This window comes from Arvicanthis niloticus, chromosome 1 (genome assembly GCF_011762505.2).
Source record: "Arvicanthis niloticus isolate mArvNil1 chromosome 1, mArvNil1.pat.X, whole genome shotgun sequence".
NCBI classification, from domain to species: Eukaryota; Metazoa; Chordata; class Mammalia; order Rodentia; family Muridae; genus Arvicanthis; species Arvicanthis niloticus.
This window is the reverse complement of record NC_047658.1, coordinates 144,558,827-144,569,776: the sequence shown is the minus strand read 5'-3', so window position 1 is coordinate 144,569,776 and position 10,950 is coordinate 144,558,827. Positions and strand designations below refer to the sequence as shown.

General features: G+C 43.9%; 1 long non-coding RNA gene across 1 annotated transcript in view; it reads right to left on the bottom strand.

The window, feature by feature from the left end:
- Positions 1-481: 481 nt before the first annotated feature.
- LOC143441162 (uncharacterized) overlaps positions 482-10,950 on the bottom strand; it is a 54,570-nt gene continuing 44,101 nt past the window's right edge. The window contains exon 2 of the long non-coding RNA XR_013108388.1: positions 482-683. This is a non-coding gene — a long non-coding RNA (uncharacterized LOC143441162). The remainder of the gene's footprint in view (positions 684-10,950) is intronic.

Genomic DNA, 10,950 nt, shown 5'->3' with positions numbered 1-10,950 from the left:
TTTTACTCTTTATTTCATATCCATGGTGCTGTTCCACAGTCCTGAATAACTGGGCTTACCTGAGGATTTAGTCTCCCTTCTCTGAAGGTTTTATTACTTTATTATTTTTCTCACATCCTGTTGATGTCACAGAGTGAAATGCCTCATTCTGAAAGGGATAGTGTGTTTCGTTACAGGAGGCAAAGAAAGTCATAGTTGGTTTTGATTGTTAAACGTTAAGAATAGGCACTGTCCTCTCTGAATTATAAAGGGGTAAGTGGAGAGATACAGAACACTCAGGCCGCAGGCAGGCCCTAATGCCACCCAACTGCCAGGGAGAACTCTGGTCTCCATGATGCAGCTAGCTGTTCAGTTCTACATCTTCATCCTCTAAAAGATGGAGCCTGAGAGACTCTTCCTCTTCATTCTTCTTCCCAGAACCTTGCTGCTTACTTGAGTTACATCAACCCAACAAGAACATCAACACAGCAACAACAACAAATAACAACAACACAACCCCTGGCTTTATTATCTCTCTTCCTTCTGCTCTCTCTTCCCTCTGCCAGCCTCAAGCAATGATTCTGGTTTTTTGGTTTTTTTTTGGTTTTTTTCTCCAATGTTATTATCTTGCTGACATCAACTTCGTCTTCTGTTCCTCTTGGCTATTCTCATGGATATCCTCACTGCTTACTGCCCATCAATCTCTGGAAAAAGGAAGAATAAAAAATTAAAAGTTTATAGAAGTCATGAACCCTCACACCGAGTCGCAGTGCATAGAGCACCCGTGGAAAAGGCCCCCCGAGTAGCAATGCCCAATTCTCCTAACCCAGGTTTCACATGAATTTGCTTGGATGTTTCAATTTTCAAAACAGAATGATCACAAGGCTCCTTTCATTGTTCTGAGAATTTACTTGCAACAAGCAAGCAAGGTTCTAGGCTCAGGGCTGCCTTTGGCAGTATTGGTGGGAGCGGTCAAACAGCAAAGGGCTGGGTCTCTGCCACAGTGACACAGGTCACAGCACATCCAGACTAAAGGCAGTCCATATGTATTCTGAGATCATTCAGGAGCTCAGCTCTTTTGAGAATTGATTCCAGGACATTGAACAACTTGGACACCTCCTTCAAAATCCCTTAACGACTCTAAACAAGGCCAGCAAGATGGTTCGGCAGGCAGTCAACTGCCTCCAAGTCCAAGTTCGATTCTCAGGTGGTAGAAAGAGAGAACCAATTCCCACAAGTTGTTCTCTGGTCTCCATACACAGGCTATAGCATGCCATCAGAAAACATCTGAAGTCCACAGAAAAGCTTCTCCCATCTTGCTATAACCGTGTCTCTGATGTATCTGTCAATGCATTTTAACTTGTCTCAACTTAGGAGTTTCTTGGTTCTATAAAACTTCATAAAACTGCTTCCATATTGGAACATGGAATTTGGGGTGACCTGAATCTGTGTTCCTGAGCCATGGTCACTCAACATGGCCCCAGAAAAACCCTAATTCTTATTCTTCTTAAGGTGAGAGCTATGTTTTTTTGTATTGACTGGATATACTTCTGCCATCTTAACCATTTTTATAGTATGCAGTTTGATGGTGTTTGGTATATTTAGAAGCTGTGCAATGACCATGTCACTATTGTCTCATTCTAGAACATTCTTATCCCCTCCATAAGAAATTCTGGGCAGTCACTCACTATTCTTTTCACCTCTCAGAACCTGGCAACACTAATCTGTTTTTGGTTTCTATGGATTTGCCTATGCTGGGCAAAGCATATTTGTATCATTCATGACTGGATTGTTCACTTAGCATGTTTTCAAAGTTAACTTGTGTTGTATAAAGTGTCAGTATTTTATTCCTTCTTATGAAGGAATATTTTTCACACCATGAATATGTTACATTTTTGCTTTCCACTCCTCTCTAGATACTTGTGTTATTTCCACAATTCTTGTTACATTTTCTTTATTATTTGTGTATGTGTTGTGTGTGTTGGCATGTGTGTGTGTGTGTGTGTGTACATCCATGTCATGAGAGTGTGAAGGTCAAAGAACAAACCCATGGATGTAGGTTTCTTCTTCCACCACATAAATTCTGGGATGAGATTCAGTTTGCCAGGCCCAGTGATCAGTACCTTTACCCACTCAACCATCCTACTGGCCGTGTTTTCATATGTTGACTATTGTGAATGGAGTGGCTATTAACAAGTGAGCAGCTTCTGTTTGCTGTTCTGGAAGTCAAGCTTAGGACCTTGCCCATGCCAGGCAAGTATTCAACCACTGAACTACACAGGTATGAATTCCTGTTTGATCATCTATTCTTTTGGTTACATTTCTGGGAATAGAATTGCTAATATTTATTGTATCTCTATATTTGTCTTCTATTGGAGAAAAGTATACATATTTTACTATCTCATAATATTATGCAGCAATTAGGAATCACACTAATTTTGTTGACACTGATAATGATAATGATGGTGTCACATACATAATGGTCCTTACATCTTATTGAGAGATCTGTGGAATTACTAAAATGGTATAGTAATTAAAATAGTTGAGAACTCAGTGAAGTTAGTAGCTTTCTTCACAGAATTTTCACTCACGTTCCATCAGCTAATCAGGCAGCAATCTTGTCTTTACTCCACAGGAAATAGGCTCCAGACAGTGATTCTCTGTAACTGCCCCTTGGAAGATAATTTCACTGCCTCTGAAGCACTGGTCATGTCGGCATCCAAGATGGCAGCCAAACAAATGAGACTTCCATGCGACACACATTGGCAATTGTATCACTTGCTCACTCTGCCCTGGTTCTGATAATCCAGGAAACAGCAGACCATCTATCTGGTCATTTTCCCCCAGGAGTGGCTGGATGGTCTTCTAGCTGACTTTGGCTGTGTCTTATAGTTAGGTATGAAGGTTACCAACAGGCTTTGGATCAGCCCAGAGACATCGGCCACTTTGCATATCTGACTCTATTCTGCCATTTGACTTCTGGAAGATATATTTTTTTTTCTGAGGGAAGTTTAAGGAGAAATTCATCTTAGAATGAAGAGAGACGGCCTTTGGGGCCAGAGCTTCCTGACAAAATTCCAGCTTTTATGCCAGTAGCGTGTTGACCTTGTCAGCCTATCTACTACCCAGTGATAAAAGACTAAGGACCATCGAGAGGACTCAGTAGACGAAACCACTACGTGCTCAAGCCTAATGACTAGAGTCTGACCCCTGGAACTCATGGACAAGCCCCATGTAGTAGCACACTTCTGTAACCACAGCACTCCTAACCTGAGATGGGAGGTAGAGGTAAGAAAATAGTCAGGAAGCTTACGGGCCAGCTAGCCTAACATATGAAGAACAGACTCTGGCCCAACATGGAGGCAGGCAAGAACCAACTCCTGAAAATTGTCTTCTAACCTTCGAATAAGTTCATACTCATACAAAACACACACACACACACACAAATAAACAAACATATTACTGTATCCCATACTCACAAATGAAAAGGAGTTTCTCTGGGTTTCTGATGATAGATGATAGATAGATAGATAGATAGATAGATAGATAGATAGATAGATAGATTAGAGAAGCTGAGGATCAAATCCAAACATGGATACATGCTTGTATACGTATGCTTGCTAGTGTGTTTGTGTATATCCATGCATGTATAGTGATACCTCCGATCAAACCCAGCACCTCACACATGCTAGGCATGTGCTCCATCACTGAGCTACATCCTCAGCCCATTTTCCATCCTTTCTATGGGAATCATGCTCTTTTATTGTATCCCACTCTCAAAATAAAATAAGTGTTGTAAATGAGACCAAAAAGAGAAAAAAAAATTAAAGGCATTCTCTTGTAGCTCAAGCTAGCCTGAAACCTGCTCAGTAGCCAAGGTTGACCTTAAACTCTGATCCTCCGTCCTCCACCTCTGCAGTGCTGGGATTATAGGCTCAGGCCATCAGGCCTCTACAGTATGGTGAACCCAAGGCTTTGTGTATTTGAGGTAACACTCTATTAACTAAGCTACATCATCCCTAGACTTGATGCAATTTTAATGCTGATGATTGAGTCTTACCATTTCTCATCTCCCCTTTGCTTATCAAATTAGGCCTTGCCTGGCTTTGGCTCTCTCAACACTTATTTTCCAGAATTCCCAGGGTAGTCTGGTCTTTACATATACAGCATTGTGTTCTACTCATGGTCTTTTCTCTCTGAGGCACCATGTCCAGTCCCCACTACACCATGGCCATCCCTAGAGCGTCTGCTGGTAGTTTCTATGGGCAGAATGGAAGGGCTATGTATGAAAAAGGCCAGTCTTCTCTCTCTCTGTTCAGTGTGATATTTTGTCCTCCCGGTCCCTATTTGACAGTCTCAAAAAGCCTCTAACAAACACGTCTGTCCCTGATACAGCACAGTAGCTTTGTTTCTCCCTTCTCTTCTCCTTCTCCAAGCATCCTGAGAAAGAAGTGTCCTTCCTCCAGGAGTCCAGGTGAGGTGTGTATCAACTCATGCAAACAGCCTGGGGTGGGGAGGCCAGAGAGGCCCAGCTGTTCCTTAGTCCCTGCTCATCCTGGACAGCGGCTCTCATAACACCATCTCAGTTTGACCGCTGCTATTGTCTTTTCATAGACAGTGAAGAAGTACTACAATGTGAAATATTCCATGTTAAAAGGAGTGGACCAGAACTCTCCAGAAGCAGCTAACATCTTAACATCAGAGTCTTCAGACAGAGATACAGTTATCTTCCAGTGGGGAGGGGGAATAGTTAACGTGCCTGGTCGCCTTCGAACACACTTCCTTTGCGACTCCTTTCTCCAGCTCTGTTTAAGATTCTCACTGCTGATTCCCTATCTTCAGTAGCCACAGTCTTTTATGGCTCTTGATAGGAAACCAGACGCTGCCTCCTCCTCCTCCCAGTATGCAAAACTTTCAGACTACTTAGGGTCTGTGACAACAAGATACCAAAAGACTGAGCTGGCAGGAACAGCCTGGGTCTGGCCTCCTTGCTTTGTTTACCCCCAGAAGGCAGGAAGAAACAAGGTTCTACAAAACATGAGTGTGAAAAGCCTTCTATTCTGCCACGAATTAGGTGGGGCTGGTGACCTGGGCCATAGAGCTACCATCTTCAAGCTCTGGGGCTACATTCACACCATGACTCTAAGCTTGCTGTCACTGCAAACGTTCTGGAGGGACAATTTCCAAGGGGTCCTAGCTTAATGTTTTTATCTTAACATGTTTTTTTCTTCTTCGTATGCCCACCTGATGCTGGAGAATGAACCCAGATCAGTCTGGAACTCATTATTGTTCTTCCTCAGTCTCCCCAGTGATGGAATTACAGGTGTGGGATACAGTACCCACCTCTTCAAACTTAAAAAAGAAGACCATTCTGACCCGTGCTGCAGTATGGTCCTTATACAAAGTGTAGTGAACCAAGGCCCCAAAGGCTAAACCCTGTGTGATTCCACTCAGATGAGACACCCAGGGAGACTGGGTGGTGGTGGGAGCTGGAAATTGAGCTGAAGAGAGTTTCAATTTTGCAAAACAAAGAAGCTTTGAATGGTCAGAACAAGTTGCACGCTCCCGGTACCATGAGCCAAAGTGGCTAAAAAAAGTCAACTTTGAGATTGTGTGATCTTATCACACTTATTAGGACTTTAAAGTAACGAGAAAAACAACAACAACAACAAAACAAGTTTTTGACCAAAGATCCATAGGCTTTAAGGCTGCCAAAGGAAACTGGCACACACACACACACACACACACACACACACACACACGGTTTTGTGTAGCCTAAGCTAGTCTTAAACTCACTAAGTTGAGGGTGAATTACCTATCCTTCTGTCTCCAGCTCCCTGAGAGCTAGAATCACAACCAAGCACCACCGCAGCTAGCCTCCATGTTGCTAGAGTTGAAAGCATGGGCTTCATGCATGCTAGGCAAGCACTCCATCAGCTGAGCTGTGTCTCCAAGCCATCCCCTCTGTCTTCTACCCATAAGTTGTCCCGGTTCTCCATGACTTGAAATTGAAAGAAGTTCAGGAGTCAGGGCCCCCCTTCTATCACGTAGTAGCCAGGTACCAAAGGCAAATCACACAGCCTCTAAGCTTGTGGCATTTCAAATGTGGGCATTCCTCTGGATCTTTTCTCTTCCTGGGACTGATGGGAAAAATCAGGGATGTTAGCATTTCTTCTAGGCTCCTCCCAACAGCCAGGTAAGAGCCTGGCTTGCTATAAAAGGACTCTTTGGTTGCTCTCGCTCTCTCACCCTCTCCCTCTCTGTTCTCTCTCTCTCTCTCTCTCTCTCCCCCCACGTGTTCCCAGCCTGCCTCTTCCCTTCTTCCTCTCACCTCTCTCTTTCTGTTCTTCTCTGTCCCTCCTCTTTCTCTGCCTCCATTCCCTTCCCACCACCCCCTTCCCATGCACCAAATTAGACCAGTCATGTGGCTGGTACCTGGGGTGGGAGGGATGCCTCATCATGGTCCCGAGAAGGCACCCCCTCCCGCCGCATCATGCCGGGCACATTACAAAACATATCAGTGGAGGCCGTGGCATCTGTTGTCATCCTCACTGTCCATCCTGTCCCTGATCCTCCTCACTGACTCTTCTGTGCGGAAATTCATCTTTCAGCCACAGGGCCTTTCTTTCCTACACCCTTCTCAATCCACAAGGATCCTCATAGTCAGGTACAGTTTCATCTTTGGTTACCAACCTTTTGCCCACACATGTGCACCCCAGGCAACCGTTATCAAGAACAGGACTTTAGAGCTAGAATCTGGGTACCGTCTTGACCTTGGCACTGACAGAAAGTTGTATGTTCTCGGTGGCTAGCATGCCACTCAACCCTCCCTAAATCACCTGTTATAATTGTAGCAATTCATTCGATCATAAGCATATGTAATTATTTAGCCCAGAACATAGTAGAAATGTGATAAGCAGCATACTGCTATTGGTCTTAGACAGTAAATACTTTCAACCCATGTATCTCCACAGATCTCTAGACCTGGTGGATGAAGTTGAGAGATAAAGCTGATTTGCCCAGGCAGTGTGAAATTAAATGGGCTGGAAGATCCCTAAGCAGCTTGCTCAGGGCTCTGCCTCTCTGAGTAAGAGGCTTAGTTTTCTAATCTTTGAGTTGCCACTTGGGGAATGAAATGAAAAAGTGAATGCCTTTTACCACCCATCAAACTTTCCCTGCCTGAGGATCTCTCCGTTCTGTCTAGGTCTCCCTCCTCAGGGTGCCCAGGCCAGGGCTCCTCTATCATACCCAGCCTACTTCAAAGAACACAACCCAGGAAAAGACACAGGCTTTCTCAGCCTCAGTTTTTCCATCTCTCTCTCTCTCTCTCTCTCTCTCTCTCTCTCTCTCTCTCTCTCTCTCTCTTTCTTTTTTTGTTTCTTCTTTCTTTCTTTCTTTCTTTCTTTCTTTCTTTCTTTTTTTGAGACAGTCTTATGTAGCCTAGTCTGGCCTCAAATTAGCTATGTAACTATGAATGACCTTGAACGTCCGATCTACTTTCTGAGTGCTGCCATTGGAGGTATATACCACCATGCTACATTTTATTCAGCAATGGGGACCCTGGTCTTTGTATATACTAGGCAAGTGCTTCACCAGCTGAGGTACATCCCTGGCCTCTCATGTTCCCAACTTGTGACAGAAAGAACCTCGCAGGTTTATTGTCAGGGTTAAATACAACAAGAAGACAGTGTGTTTGACCTACTTAAGTATGTTATAAACCATAGCTGCCTCTCTCACTCTCAAGTTGGAACCTATTGGCTTTGACAATAACAGTAAGGAACTCGATCTTGCAGTGAATGATGCAGATTCCTGTCTGATTTAATACTGGTATCCTGTGTAGAAAGCTGACGGCAGAAGGAGGGAGGAGAGCAGCAGCCTGTGCTGGCTGGGTCTGGTGGTCACTCTTGGGTGCTGTGGCATTGGATGGGTCAGACACTGGGTACCATGGAATGGATATGTGGTGGTTTGAATGAGAATGACTGCCTTTAATACCAGCACTTGGGAGGCAGAGACAGGCAGATTTCTGAGTTCAAGGCCAGGCTGGTCTACAGAGTGAGTTACAGGACAGCCAGGAGAAACTCTGTCTCAAAAAACCAAAAAAAAAAAAAAAAGAATGATTCCTGTATGCTCCTATATTTGAATACTTGGTTCTCAGCAGATAGAACTGGTTGGGAAGGATTAGGAAGTGTGGCCCTGTAGGAGGAGGTATGTCACTGCAGATGGATGGGCTTTGAGATGCTATTCCCAGTAGCTAACTCATTGCCTCCTACTTTTGGATTAATATGCAAGCTCTCAGCTGTTTCTGCCACCATGCCTTTGTTCAGCCATCATGGATTCTGGGCTGGCTAGTCTATGTCAATTTGACACACAACTAGAGCTATCCTAGAGGAAGGAACCATAGTTAAGAAAATGCCTCCACAGGATTCATCTGTAAGGCATTTTCTTAATTAGTTATTGACGGGGAGTGCCCAACACACTGTGGGTGGCTCCATCCCTGGGCTGATGGTCCTGATTCTATTAGAAAGCAGGCTGAGCGAGCTATTTATAAAGAGCAGGTCAGGAAGCAGCACCCTCTATGGTCTCTACATCTATCCCTGTCTCCAGTTCTGGCCCCGTTTGAGTTTCTGTCTGTTCCATTTGGTGATGAACAGAGATACAGAAGTGTAAGCCAAATAAACCCTTTCCCTCCCAACTTGCTTTTTAGTCATGGTTTTACATCACAGCAATAGAAACCCTCACTAAGACAGACCCCAGCCCTATGAACTGTAACCCCAATTCAATGCCTTCTTTTATAAGTTGCCTTGGTTATGGTGTTTCACCCTGGCCTACTGACACCTTGTTTTTCCAATTATTCATGTTCACACGCACGGGTCTGAGAATGAGATGATAATCTTTTGGCAGACATATGATCTCTGGAGATTTGGGTATAGGAAAGGAAGGTGGAAGGGAAGCAAAGGTCCCTGGGAAACTGAAACAGAGCCAGGTCTCAGTTTGTAACCCAGTGTAATCTGTGCAGTTCAGAGAAGCCTTCAAGCAGCTGTGCTTTTATCTAGGTCTCCAAACCCACACAATGCCCATGAAACCATCAGAACTACCAATGCAGAATCAAACCTCCCCGATACTCCACCATGCCCAGCTCCACAAGGATAGGTAGCCCTGTCAGAGGATAGCTCAAGCTGCTCTCTCCCTCTCCCCATGATGAGTAATGAACAATTTCAGGAGGTCAAGATACTCCTCAAGAGTAAAGATGCCTCACACACAGCTTGCCACAGACCATTTTTAAAGCCAAATTTAGCATGTACTTGCAATCACAGCACTTAGGAGCCTGATAAAAGATTGTCAGTTTGGACCAGCCTGAGCTACATAGTGAGATCATATCCTTAAGAAGCAAGCAAACAAACAAACATTCTGTAGGACAGATTCCATAGTGTATATCTTTTAAAATCATCTCTCTCTCTCTCTATCTACCTACCTACCTACCTACCTATTGGAGAACAAGACATGTCTGGTGTGTGTAGAGGTCAGAGGACATCTTTGTTGAGTCTGTTCTGTTATCCCACCTTTTATCTTCTATGTGAGATCCAGTGATCAATTTCAAGTAGGCAGGCTTGCAGGCAAGTGCCTTTACCCACTGAACCATCTCATCAGGTTCACAACGTGTGTGTGTGTGTGTGTGTGTGTGTGTGTGTGTGTGTGTGTGTGTACATGCTAGTGTATACACAGGGAAGAAGGGAGAGACTCAGTACAGTTCCCTGGCTGGCCTGGGACTCACTAAGTAGACCAGGCTGGCCTGGAACTCACAGATATCCTACCACCTCTGCCTCCTGAATACTGGGTTTAAAGAAGTGTGTCCTCATACCCGACTGTTACGTGATTTGTAAAGGAACCTCTAACTCATGTGAACCACTGTCTTTGCTCTAGATTTGTCTTCGTAACAAACTGAACATTTCTAGCTCCAAACTAGGACACTGAAGTTCCAGACTCTCCGCACCGAAGGTGCCCACACCTTCCACACAGCATGAGCCCCCACCTGGTGCCCTCCATCACACCAGGTTCCATTCACTTCCCTGCTGCCTTCTCACATCTAACCTGATTAGCATGTACGCCTCACACAGAGCTCAGCATTTTAGGATTGAGATCTAGAAATAAGACATTTCCAGGGAGATGAATCAAACCCCAAGCACTCTGTAATCATATTTTTTTAACAAGTGGGAATACACCACACACACACACACACACACACACACACACACACACAATATAAAAGAGTCCTTTCATCTCAACTCTATAAATGTTTAAAATAGGATTGGTGATAATTAATGTTTCTATAAGTATATGCTTAAGCAGTGGCTACAATCGGCCTTTGTGTGCTCAAGTTGGCAGCCTGGACCACGGCGTTTCAAGAGGGAATGTTCGGGGGGTCATTTAGCATTGCCTCACTCCTGGCAATCCGTGAGCTGCTATAATTCAGCCAAAGAACATAGAGGGTTTCCCAGTCAAGTTCCATCCTGATTTTGATTATTGTTTATCTCCAGTCCCTGTCTGAATAGTCGTAGTAAAATAGAGGAAGTTTTAGTCCTGAATCCGAGGTCAGCTTGTAATGAACCATGGTTTCAATTGCAGGAACAGCTGCTCTTTTATAAACGGGGCGAGTTCACCTACAGTTCAAGGGAACACAGAACTAACTTAAAGAACAAGACCGCCTCTATTCGTTTCTTTATTTTTTTTAATATATTTTTTGAAACATTTTGACATTTGAGTGGCTGCAGAACGTGGGTTATTGACTAGACTCAACAGGGAAAAAAATCCAATAAAGTAAAAAAATAAGAGAGAGAGAGAAATACAGTATTCCTTGACCCACCTTCCACCCCAAACATTATATAAAAGTTTAATTTGTATAGGGAAAGCTCAAATAATAGACCCCACTTTCTTTTTAAACGCATGTTGGATGTTTTCACTGTTTTTTTTTTT